This window comes from Ascaphus truei, chromosome 2, assembly GCF_040206685.1.
Source record: "Ascaphus truei isolate aAscTru1 chromosome 2, aAscTru1.hap1, whole genome shotgun sequence".
Taxonomy (NCBI): Eukaryota; Metazoa; Chordata; class Amphibia; order Anura; family Ascaphidae; genus Ascaphus; species Ascaphus truei.
In genome coordinates, this window is record NC_134484.1 from 139,070,701 (window position 1) to 139,083,892 (window position 13,192).

At 41.7% G+C, this 13,192-nt stretch overlaps 1 protein-coding gene across 4 annotated transcripts in view; it reads right to left on the reverse strand.

Moving 5' to 3' along the window:
* DLGAP1 (DLG associated protein 1) overlaps positions 1-13,192 on the reverse strand; it is a 781,984-nt gene that overhangs the window by 703,125 nt on the left and 65,667 nt on the right. The gene's annotated exons all lie outside the window — the stretch shown is intronic.

The following is a 13,192-nucleotide window of genomic DNA, read 5'->3' on the forward strand; positions in this document are numbered from 1 at the left end:
AATTCCTATATTGTGAATCGTCCTATTGATACTTTCAAGCTAATACTAAAGTAGAGCAGAGTACTGTGTACTTTTACACATTGACACAGAACAGAAATGTCTCTTGATCACAATTTTGCTCCAAATGTGTTTTATTCTCGTATCCCTACTTTTAAATGAAATGGTTATTTTGTTTCTTAAAGGTTTTGAATTTCACATTTTGAGGGAGAAATTGTCTTGTAAATAATTCTAATGGTATAAGAGTGGCAGATGGGAGTTTGACTGAGGTGGTGCACCTGTGATATTGTAACGCAGGTGTCCTGAAGGCAAGCTCAGAGTGAGCAGATGCCTCCTGTGGTGCAGAAAATGGTATCAGCAGCTTAGTGGGCAGTTTGTCATCAGAAATGAAAATGCAATTTTACAGTTCCATCCTTTAGATTTTGTATTTATCCTTCCTAACTTGTAAGGGCAAAAGTGTTTGCCTGAAACGCGTTAGAGTGTGTCTCTGTCCCCGTTACCATGTTACCAATAAACTATTTTTAACCCCATCAGCATTGGTGCTGGCCCTGTTTTTGTAGCTGTGCACTGCTTCCAACATTTGGTTTTCTCATATATATATATATATATATATCCACTGACGTCACTGAGTTCTCGCGGTAACTGGAGCTGAGAACTCACTGTGTGACGCTGGATTGAGAGGAAGGCGGCATCCCTCGTGTTCCTCGGGCTCCGGAGGCGTTCACAGAGGCTGCTGCAGTGTATCTACACCGGACACTACACTAAAGTTATCCATTACCGGGTTCCTGCGTCTGGCTGGCTGAGTTTTACTCAAAAATGCTTTTTATTAAGCTATGTTTGTGAGTGTGCATTTTTAAATCCTTGACTCCATAAATATATTGTTATACCTTTTTACGCTATGAGTGCGCCTGTTTTTTCTGTATTTCTATAGATATCTTCAAGGAAGTGGTGTTCGCTTCATTCGGGCTGCAGAGACACTTTTGGATAGCAATTGGAGCATTTTTTAGGATTTGTATTTTTTTATATATACATATCTTTTTCTGGACTTTTCATCTGTTATTTTTATTTATATTTTTATTTTTGTGCATTGTTTATGTATTATTATTTCCCCCCACTTTGTATAGTATAGGTTTTTTTCATCATTTTTATGTGTTCATACATATAGTGGTTTAGGTTGGCGCCATTTTTTCTTTCTGTTGTGTTATATATATATATATATATATATATATATATATATATATATATATATATATATATATATATATATATATATATATATATATATATATATATATATATATATATATATATATATATACAGTGTTCGACAATTAATGATAACCACACGCCCGTGGCGTGTGGATTTAGGCCGCTGGCAAGTGGATTTAGGCCGCTGCTGCGGCTCTATGAATTCCCCTGCTCGCGCAAAATGTTTTTTTTTTTAAATAAATAAATAAGTAATCCCCCTCCCTGATTGGCCTGACGCGAGGAAGATGGCCGGCTGGCAGCTCTGGGTCAGCGCCCCCCCCCCCCCCCTGCACCCGATCCCCAGGGCTGGAGGACAAGGTAGGCGCTTCCCCTCCTTCCCACGCTCCTTTGGCACCCGCGCGGGCAGGGTAATAGGAGCGGGGAAGAAGGGAAGCAGCCTGGGCGGGAGGTAGAGGGAGGGGGGTGCGCGCTTGCGCACTCGCTGGGGGGGGTTCTTGCAAAGTTCCCGCCACGTTTCCCATCGGGGAGGTTGGTGTGGCCGTGCGGCTGTTTCCTGTCTGGTTTCCTGACCTCCCCAGCATGGCTGCCTGACCTCCTCCTGACCCCCCTCCTGGCTGCAGCCTTGGCGAACGTGCGGCTTGCCGGGTTTCCCATCTGGGAGGTTGGTGGCCGTGCGCCTGTCCGGCTGGCCCCCGATCCTCCCGCTGGCCCCCCGACCTCCCCCCCCGCTGGCCTCCCGATCCTCCCGCTGGCCCCCCGATCCCTCTGCTGGCCCCCCAATTCCCCTGCTGGCCCCCCGATCCCCCCCGCTGGCTCCCAGATCCTCCCTCTGGCCCCCCGATCCTCCCGCTGGCCCCCCGATCCTCCCGCTGGCCCCCCGATCCTGCGGCTGGCCCCCCGATGCTCCCGCAACTCCTGCCCGATCGCCTGGCATGTGGAGCAGCATGTGGAGGACAAGCAGGTCCTGGAGGAACAGGTGGGCCCCCTCCCTTCCAATGTATACCAACCAGTCACCCACCCAGTGGGTGTTTGTGTGTGTGTGTGTGTTGGTGTGGGTGTTTGTGTGTCTGTGAGTGGGTGTGTGTGTGTCTGTGAGTGTGGGTGAGTGTGTGTCTGTGAGTATCTGTGAGTCTGTGTGTCTGTGAGTGGGTGTGTGTGTGTGTCTGTGAGTGGGTGTTTGTGTGGGTGTGTGAGTGTTTGTGTGAGTGTTTGTGTGTGTGAGTGTGTGTGCCTGTGAGTGTGTGTGTTTGTGAGTGTCTGTGAGTGTCTGTGAGTGTCTGTCTGTGAGTGTGTGAGTGTCTTTCTGTGAGTGTGTGTGTATGTGTGTCTGATAGTGTGTGTGCATCTGTGTGTCTGAGTGTTTGTGTGTGTGAGTGTGTGTCTGTGAGTGTGTGTCTGTGAGTGTGTCACCCTCTCCCTGTGTCACCCTCACCCTCTCCCCGTGTCACCCTCACCCTCTCCCCGTGTCACCCTCACCCTCTCCCTGTGTCACCCTCGCCCTCTCCCCGTGTCACCCTCGCCCTCTCCCCGTGTCACCCTCGCCCTCTCCCTGTGTCACCCTCGCCCTCTGCCTGTGTCACCCTTGCCCTCTCCCCGTGTCACCCTCACCCTCTCCCCGTGTCACCCTCACCCTCTCCCCGTATCACCCTCGCCCTCTCCCCGTGTCACCCTCGCCCTCTGCCCGTGTCACCCTCACCCTTTCCCTGTCGCCCCCTCTCTCATTCTCTCTGTGTGTGTTCTCTCCATCTCTCTGTCTCTCTCTTTCTCTGTGTCGCTCTCTTTCTCTGTGTCTCTCTCTTTCTCTGTGTCTCTCTCTCTCTCTGTGTGTCTCCCTCTCTCTCGGTGTCTCTCTCTCTTTCACACACACACACACACACACACACACACACACACACACACACACACACCCACACCCACACCCACACCCACACCCACACACATACACGTAACAAGGACTAATTGTAGTATAATGTAATACAATAAATAAACTAATGTCAAAAACAAATGTTGTTCTTACTATGAATTTATTCATTTTTTTAAAAAGTGGGCCTGGGGGCGGGAATAGGGTGGGGTTGGGGCGGGACTAGGGTGGGGTTCGGGGCGGGACTAGGGCGGGGTTGGGGGCGGGACTAGGTGGCGAGTAGATTTTTTGGTTGGGCGAGTAGATTTTTGGGTGATTTGTCGAACACTGCACATATGTATATATATATATATACATATACAAGCACAGTTATATTTATGTTACAATAATCAAAGATGTTCCTTTTGAACATGTTTATTGAATGTCAGCATCCTGGATTCTGAACTAAATCAAAATTTTCCCGGTGAAAATCAGTGGCTTTAGTTTTTGGAAAATTCTTGTGTTAAGTAAGAAATATGTTGAGTTTCGATGGTGTTACTGTATGTATTGTCAGTTTCCTGTAGGTGTATAATGGATCATAGCAGTGTAAAGAATAGAACATTTTAGATCAGTTTAACATATTTATGATGGATTTTGTAAGTTAGTAGCATAAATGTCTCCATATAGATTTAAGTGAAGCGAAACAAGTAGCACTCCAAAATAGTGGCCCAGCAGTTAGCATTTACTGTATCCATCCAACATTTTGGTCCAACACAGCAGACCTTTCTCAAGGCTTCACTTCATTTCTATGGGATTTCACTGTTGAGATTCAGTACCCATAAGTAACTTTAATTTTTGTGTGCATGTATACTTCTTTATATTTTCATACAGTATGCCTGTTTAAAAGAAAATTGCACACCCAGTACTTCTTCACATTTTCAGAACGCAGACTCGCTGGGATCTGGAGCATTCAATTCTATAACTTGTAAAATGTCAAAAGGCTGCATCTACTTTTCAGGTTTTAATAAAGTACAAAGATCAATCCAATATGCAGTTCGTGATCGAACGTGAAGCCTGTGTAGAAAAATGTATAAATGTGCAATAAAACAGTTCTAGTTATCCACAAATGAAATAAGTCAGAATCATAAACAATGCAAGGAGTTGAAATGCAAGTGCAATTTTTTAACAGTGTTCTGAAATGTCAAGACTCATGGATTGTATAGACAGCAAGTTTTCTGTTACTACTCCATTCTTGGATTGTGCTTTTTAATGACCATTGTATATCTGAATGTACAGAAACTGTAACCTATATTTAGTGGAGTCCCCCTACCCTGCCTCTGGTGCGGGGAACTGCTCTGCTGTTCAGCCAGTCTGCGGAGAATAGCACAATTGGGGAGATTGTGGGGGTGGCCATTTTGCGCATGTGCAGTGTCAGCAGGAGTGTTGGCCATCTTTTAATGGCTCAGCATGCACCGAGGTGGGACTATGAATCCCAAAATCCTGGGGGGTGGGGGATAGAACACATGGGCTGTGCCAGCCAATGGGATGGGATGCAGCCCTTGTGAAGCAGGATATCCTCTGCGGGGATCAAAGTGACTTTGGCATTCCTGATGGAGGAACAAGGAGGAAGGTAGTGTCCAGGGAGCAGTTAGATTCCTGGACTAGGCCAGATATTGCCCCTTAGGCCCCAGGTAGGCCCTGAGCCCGCTATAGTTCAGTAATGTAGGGAAGGCCCCAGATAGGGACCCGTCACCTTAGAACTACAGCCACACTACTGCGCCGGTGGACGGACATTCACACAGCGATCTGCGGCCTTGGACAAGAGCTGCACATGGCAGCATAGAGGTGGAACCCACCGGCTGGAGATTGCACCACGGACCATGCCCTGGATAAGGTGTGAGGTGAGTTGTGTTGGAGGCCCCACTGTGTGGGCCCGGATCCAGCATCCTTCTCTCTTTATCCCCTGGTCTGGCCCTTAACCAGGAAGGTACCCACCATCCACCAACACTTCATAGGGGGGTAGTGCTACCTCACACTTAGGTGGTATTGTTCTGAGGACATCAGGGTTTCAGGTGCCCAGGGCAACCTCAGTACTTTGGGGGAACCACCATTATCATTGTTATGTATTGCAGGTATTGTTTTGTTGGTGTCGTGTATGAGTAAAGTGTGCTTATATACATTGGTTGTATTATTATTAGTGAGTATTGTTTCCTATGAGGAGTCAATCCCGCCTACACTGGGATCCTCTTAGGTGGAGGCACTGGACCGCGAGAGATAGCATCCCAGGCTTCCCAGGAACGGAGGTTTTGGCTTCCTGTAAGCCTCATAGGTACAGCAGCACACGTAATCGCCCATGGTTTCCCATAGGCATAGGGAAAGGGGGTTACATATAGATGGAGTGTGAATGTGCCCCTTGAGTTGTAGTTGCGATGCCACCTCTGATCTGTTTAAAAAGTGAAATCTGCAGCTGTGCGATTGGATGGTTAAATCTTTTCCTCAGATCTAGCACGGGAATTCAGCCTCACTATACCTGTATATCTTTTAATGGATTTTCTAGGGTGTTTTTGTGTAAAGACTGAAACACACATTCACTAAGTGGTGCAATATCATAAGACATCTTCCAGCATTGATATCCGCAGCACGGAAGATGTCTTATGGAATAGAGCCACTTGGTAAATATGGTCTTCAATGTTTTCTTAGAACTCCATTCATTCATTTACTTCTTCAGTAATTGCCACATAGTTTCATGTTTCCAATTAAAATAAGCTGTAAACTGTGTTAGCTTTCATTAAAGTGAGAAAAAGGCTTAAACAAACACAATGTAATTGTGTTTGTGCCACTTATCTTTGTAATAAATAAGCAAGAGAAAATCCACTCTCCTGGATGAAGCTGTTGAATGCACTGTTACCAAAAACAGGATCTCAGCATTTTAATGTGACATTCTATGTGACATTGTATTGATATTACATGGTTACCTTAAAAATACAGTTGAAACCTAAGTGAATGCTATATGTTTTTCTCCCAAATAATAACGGTAAATTACGAATGCCTCTAGTAATAGAAAAAAATGGATGTAGCGAGTAATGGCCATTCTTTTGTAAGAACATAACAGACAAGACCTGAAGAAGTCTAGAGTATTTCTGTTAAGACTGTGTTAGACAACACATTTTGGTTTCATAATCCAGTTTGGTTTATAATTGTAAAAAAATAAGAAAAAATATGCAGAGTATTTCTGAGACCAAAGAATCAAAAAGAGTATTTTCAGTAAAAAGTGTGAATTGAGATTATGATTACAGTATGATTTTATGTACTCGGGGCACGGGTAGATAGAACAACATGCTAAACCCAAACTGTGCAAAAGCTAAAACTAAGGTTTTCCATTTCAGATTGCAATGCCATAATTAGAAGCCAAACACTCTTTATTCAAACCTAGCAGACCAAAATCTATCAATGGGATTGCCACCCACAAACGTTACTTTACATACAGGGCCTTGCCAAGTGTATGCTTGTTTTTTGTTTCTTTTTTTTACTGAACGTTTTATATATACAAGCGACAATGAAGTATGGGAAGTAATCCCCGTGCCGGTGCTCTAGATCAGGGGTGCGCAAACATTTTCCTGTGCACACCCCTGCCTGCTCTCCTCTGTGACTCGCGCACCCCCCCCCCCTGCTTGGCCTTGGCATCAAATGACGTGCGGGGTCATGTGATGTCATGTTGCCATGGTTGCAGGTGGCTGCAGGTAAATACAAGCAACATCTGAAAGGCAATATGCAATAAATTTATAAAGGAAGCCGCTACTCTGTGATATCTTCAGAATCCAATACAAACATTCTAACATGGAAGGATACAAATACATTGCATTCATTGCATCGTAAACCAGAGGGATATTATATGCCACTAACTAACAAATGCAAAAAAATTAAACATATATCCACTAAGAAAATAATCCTTCTGAATGCAAGATAATCTATTAAAATAAACTAAGACAAAATAGTGCTGGAAATCTGTAAAAATGCTCAGTTGAAAATGGAATCATATATAAAGGACATAGTAATAACATTTTCTCTACCTAAATATACAAGGGCCTGTTTACTAAAGGGCGTGAATGCAGTTTCCAAGTGATCATTGGCAAAATCGCTTGGAATCACGTAGCCGTATTCCTTGAACAGTTACCGCATAGCGATTTGCTTTCGGCAATCTATGAAGTACTGTATGCAGGTGAGGAAATCTCATCAAATTAAGTATTCACATGATACAGTATGCAAGAAAGTGTGAGATACATAATAACTGGGGAAATCTTTTTCACCTACCCAAATTAGGCAGTGGCAGAAAGACAGACTTATTAATGCAAACGACATAGTCGAGGGCTGAAGCAGTAGCTCTCTGGTAATGGCTTTGAAGCAGGTGAATCAATTTATATCCCATTGTCAGCACCTTGTGACCTTGGGCAAGTCACTTTATCGCCCTTTATCTGAGGCACATAATTAGATTGTGAGCTCTGCAGGGCAGGGAATCACTGTACCTGCAAATATTCCATGTGCATTGTCAGAGCTATATTAAAATATTATTATGCAATCTTAGCCCTACATACATAAATTACACCATACCAAATATACTGTATGTTCTAAATAGTGAAAATCTGACAATACCCTTCAAATGTAATCATTTTCAAAAGAAGGGCCAACTAAAGACGTGTGCAGTCTTCTTTAACAAGGTATTAAACATGTTTGTCTAGATTGTAAAAAATCCATATTGGTATTAGTATCATTAAATTCTTTATTGAAGTCTGTACCTTCACATACTCCTTCTCCAGCATTATACTGTGCCTGGGATGATGCCTCAACAATGCTAGCCCTATTCAATAAATAAGGAATTACTTGCCATATTGTCTAGCTACTTAATGTTTAACAACACTTACACAATATGAATGTGCTAAGCTGTTTGGAACCTAAGGACTGAGCAGAAAAAACCCTCTCTATCTCTGTCCTCAATTTTAATATACATTTCTTTTCATTGTTGCATTGAGGGAAGCCCACAAAATTGCCTGAAATACACCTTTATGTAATTTGAAGGTCACTCCTTTGAAGATGATCTACAGCATGCCTATTTTTAATTAAATAAGAAACAATACTAGAGTAAGTATAGCACTACAGCAAAAGTGTAGAGAACCATTGATACAATAGAAATTATTTGTTTCCATTAAAGACTGACTGAACCATTGCTTGTCCATTTACTTCACAGATTAAAAAGATAAGATTCAAATATAAGCAATGTTTATCTAAGTTGAGTTTAACAAGGGCTTAGAGGGTTATGATTGAAGGCCATTCGCCATATTTTTGCAGCACCATTAGTGCAGAAAATCAGGGGGGCTATGTGCAAAAGTAAAAAACTGGCAAAATCCTAGAAATTGTTCTTAAAAGCCTGTGCCGATCGCCATTTGTGAAAGTGTGCCTTATTCACTAACATCAGTAATAGCGCGCCCTGCGGCAGCTCATGCTCCAAGCTGCAGGAACCTATTTTCTTCACGGAAAAGGGGCGTGTTTAAGGGCACAACTAAAGTTTTACCCTGGCAGATAAGTAAAAAAAAAATGTAAGAAATCAATTAAAATGTTTGCACCACCTGTTTTGCCCTTTTTTTTACCGCGCCTCGGAGATGGCGGTAATGTGTCAATATTCTTCAGAAGATTAGTTTAGCACCAATCTTGGTAAGTAGGTTAATTATCAAGCATTGCCTACACTTTTTGATAACATTTTCAGAGAAACCGATAAAGTATAAAACCGATTATAAAGTAAGTATATTAAGTATAAAATACATATTTAACAGACTCAGAGAGGAACGTTAAAAAAGTTTAAAATGGCTGTAAAATAGACACAGATTTGCCGTTAGTGAAGGTGTTATGCAGAGAACGTCGTTAACTCATTTCGGCAAAAAACTGCAAATTGACAACTTTTCCTGGCTATTTGAAACTCGCCATACTAATGCACATATTGGCGTGTTCCAGCGATTCGGAGCTTCTGGAATACCATGCTATATTAGCATGGCGAGTTTCAGGTTCTCGCCACGAGTTTGGCGAGTTTTACAGCTCTGAAACATTTTCAGAGCACTTTTAAAAATCGCGCCATTTTCTCCCGAGTTTAAGGATTTCTGGCTAGTTTTTTCGCCAGAAGATGGCGCTATTTCCTTATCTATGCTCTCTGCATGAGCCCCTTAATCACGTTGGTGATTTGTGTCTTTTCAACAATATATATTCTACAAATCTTAACCTGAGTGCTGTCTGCTGATTCCTGTGCGAATGGTATCAGAGAGAGAGAGAGAGAGATTAGCAAGTGCTTTAACATATTACTTATTGTGAGGTGTAAAAGTGATATTTATACAACTAAGAAAGTGAATAAATGATAAAAGCAATTAGTAAACTATCACACTGAAACATAGAACAGTCAATCATCCAAACCAGTTCTTGGGTAAAGGTGAGGTGATGAATAGAAAAAGGTCCAGAACAGGTAGATGATCTGAATATGGCCAATTGCTGCTTCTGCAGTGTTTTTTCCCAAAAACACAGGGATACATAAAGAGAACAGAAAAGGAGAAGCACAAGCTCCATAGCGTAACACAGTTAAAATGATTTAATATACTTAAAATGAGAAAGTCACCAGGACGCACTAAGTGGAGAATGGTAACTCGCGTTTGAGAGAAAATCTCTGCTTGATATCACAATCAGAGCGGAGAACAATCCCAAATCGGCGCATCAGAGGAGACCCACCGGCATTTGCCAGAAATAGCCCCAGTAATGGCCATTGGTAATGGCACCGGATCGTAGATAAAAAGTCCACACTGTTTTCAATGTAGACAAATCATGCCAGCAGCTTATGTCCGGAGTTCTACCAATAAGGTGTTCGAAATGGCCTCTCGCATTGGTCTTCGTCTTTGATAGGTGAGCATCAGATTAATCCCAACGCGTTTTGTCACCAGATTTTCTCTAAAATGTGAGTTACCATTCTCCTCTTGTGAGTGCAAGTCCTGGTGACTTTGTCCTTTTAAGTATATTAAATAATTTTAACTGTGTTACGCTATGCAGCTTGTGCTTCTCTTTTTATTTTCTCTATAGAGATATTTAAATATATATGTAACCCCCCTGTTGGGATTACTATTCCTGTTGTTATATTAGAGGTTTACTTTAAAAAAAAGAAATACTTTAGTAGGTTGCTGCAATGACCTTTAGATAATTGTTGCAAAAAGTGCAACTGCCATTAGGCTCTGCCCACCTTCTAGAAGATGCCCACTCTGCCATCCAGAGTGGGTGTAGGTTTAAGGGTCCCCAACACTCTCCTGTAACTATGGTGACTTATGATGTTACCATCGCCTATAAATACTGGGAGTGGGGGTAACAGGCTTTAGACCCCAGGAGGATCCTATATTTACGATCAGGATAGAAGAGGTGGGGGTCTCAATATGTTTATGTGTAACCTATGTATATGTGATTGAGGTCATCTTTATTATTTTCTTTAGAATAGGGAAAGTGCCTCTTTAGTAGATAGGCCCACTATCAAGTGGACAGGCTGTCTATATCTGAATATTAGGGAACAGTGTGTGCTCACCATCTGGGATCACTCGAATGTGATTCACCAGTGGCAGAACAACGTTGTATTTGCCCTTATTGCATTTCCAGACCAAAGCACTGCAGGCTACCATTTACATGGATAAAAACAAAACAGAACTGCGCAAAAAATATAGACAAAGGAACAGAATACACAGGACAACAATATGTATAAACAAACTACTCAAACTCTCCCTGCAACTGGCCCAAAGACTATTACCCAAAAGTCAATTGAAGGGAGAATCTTCTACCATTTACATGGGCCTGAAGGGAATCAAACACAGGATGATGGGTCATGGGAGCCCCGAAGGAGGTGTAACCACCTGATATCTGGTACAAATGGGGTAGGTTCCTGCCACTATGAAGGTACTGTAAAGAGGACATACAGTAAGCCATGTGGACCTCCCTGGTCCAATTGTATAGGATCCAGGGAAGCAACAGTGTAAAAGCCTGTTCTGTTTGTAAAAAAGTACAGTATGTGTGTTTTTTTCAACAAGCAAAAGTCCCTGGTGCCCTTTATTTTTTACCTGCAAATCTACCTCATCTTACAAATACCAGCTTGCTGGACCCCAGCCCCTGAGATACAGTGAAACAGAGTTGATGCAGCAACATCTGCATTTCTACATAATCATGTGCAACTACTCCTTTTGAGCCGGGTAAGGAGGGGTTACATATATATACTACTACTCGGGACACTGACCGGTGGCCTAAACCGAGACCGCAGTTTCATGAGCCACTACACAAGAAAACTCTGTTCCCATCAGTGCTAAATCTAATGTCTATATGTCTGCGCTATACGAATGCACACACACCTGTCTCTTACACATACAAATGCACACTGTAATTCTATCCCTACAGTAGAGGCAACTCTTATTCGAACAAAAACCAGTGGCAATTCCCCAAAAAACCCAGGAAACACCCAGGTACATTCTGAATACATGCCTTAAACTTTCCTTAAACTAGCCCCAGCATTTCTGCATTGATTAATGGCCTATGAGATTAACAGCGGGGGTCCCTGGCAGTCCCATTCAAACTGAATTGGACTGCCAGGGTTCCCTGCTGTGTTAATCCTATGGGTCGTTAGTCAATGCAGAAATACCTTAAACGTGCCTCAAACTAGCCCAGAACATACCCAGCACATACCCAGCACATACCCAGCACATACCCAGAATGTAACCCGGCTAGTTTACGGCAAAGTTAGAATAAACGTTGCCTCTACTGTATATATCAATAGGGACTACATAGTATCCACACACATTTATAGTAATGCAACACCCTCTTACATTTCAAAACCCACCAACACCATTGGTATTCACTCCGCCTCCCCACACACCTTTTGTAGAGCGCTGTATACACTCTGGGTGCTTTATAAATTTATATTTACACAGATACACACATACACACACACACACACTCTTACATCACAAACATTCAGGGGCCATTTAACATCTAAAGTCATAAATTGCATACTGCATTTTATATATATATATATATATATATATATATGAAAATATAACTGTATGCTCATCTGCATGTCTTAGGCAGGTCTGCAACCCCTCCTTTCCCCATTATCACCCAGCATTCAGCACTTCCACTGCAGCAAGGGATTCTGGGAAATGACATGCAAATGAGCACACAGTGTCACTTTTTGCCTCAATAACCATTTTTAACATGGTTCCCTATAGGCTTAAGCTTGCTGCATGGTCACAGCTTTGAGCACAGCCAGGGTTAAGGTGCATACCCAGAAAACCACCCACAGACAGCTGTTTCGACCTTGATGGGTCTCATCAGTGTGGGGTTGATTTTACTGGGAATGCAAGAGAGGCTATGGGATAGGCTAAACCATAATACTGAGTTAAGTTATGGTGAGTAAACATTTTTGTCACTTTTTTTACTCACCATAACTTAACTCAGTATTATGTTTTATATATATATATATATATATATATATATATATATATATATATATATATATATATATATATATATATATATAAATATATATATATATATAAATATATATATATATATATATATATATATATATATATATATATATATATATATATATATATACACACACACACACACATTCAATCACACACACACATATACACACACATTATATATCATAAATCGCATACTGCACAGGGGGAGGGAAAGGTTTCATCCACAGATAACATTCCAGGCTGTTTTAAAGTAAAACATTTCTTGCTTTATCCAATGTACCATCGCCCGAAGAAGAGATCAGTGTATCTCGAAAGCTCGCACAAATAAAAAGCATTTTGTTAGCCACAGAACGGTATTGAGTATTTGTTTTTTATTTTATATATATACACACATAGATGTGTGTATGTCTCTATGATGTACATACAGTATTTATTGAAGAAATAAAACATATTATTATTTGTTTCAGCAATGACATCTATACACATTTATTTTGTATAACTAAATACAGTATGTTGCTTAGCTTTTGTGCATATTAAAATACTTTTATTAGAAATGAGTAATAAGTATTGTCATTGTCAATATTGGTTTATATCATTTTTA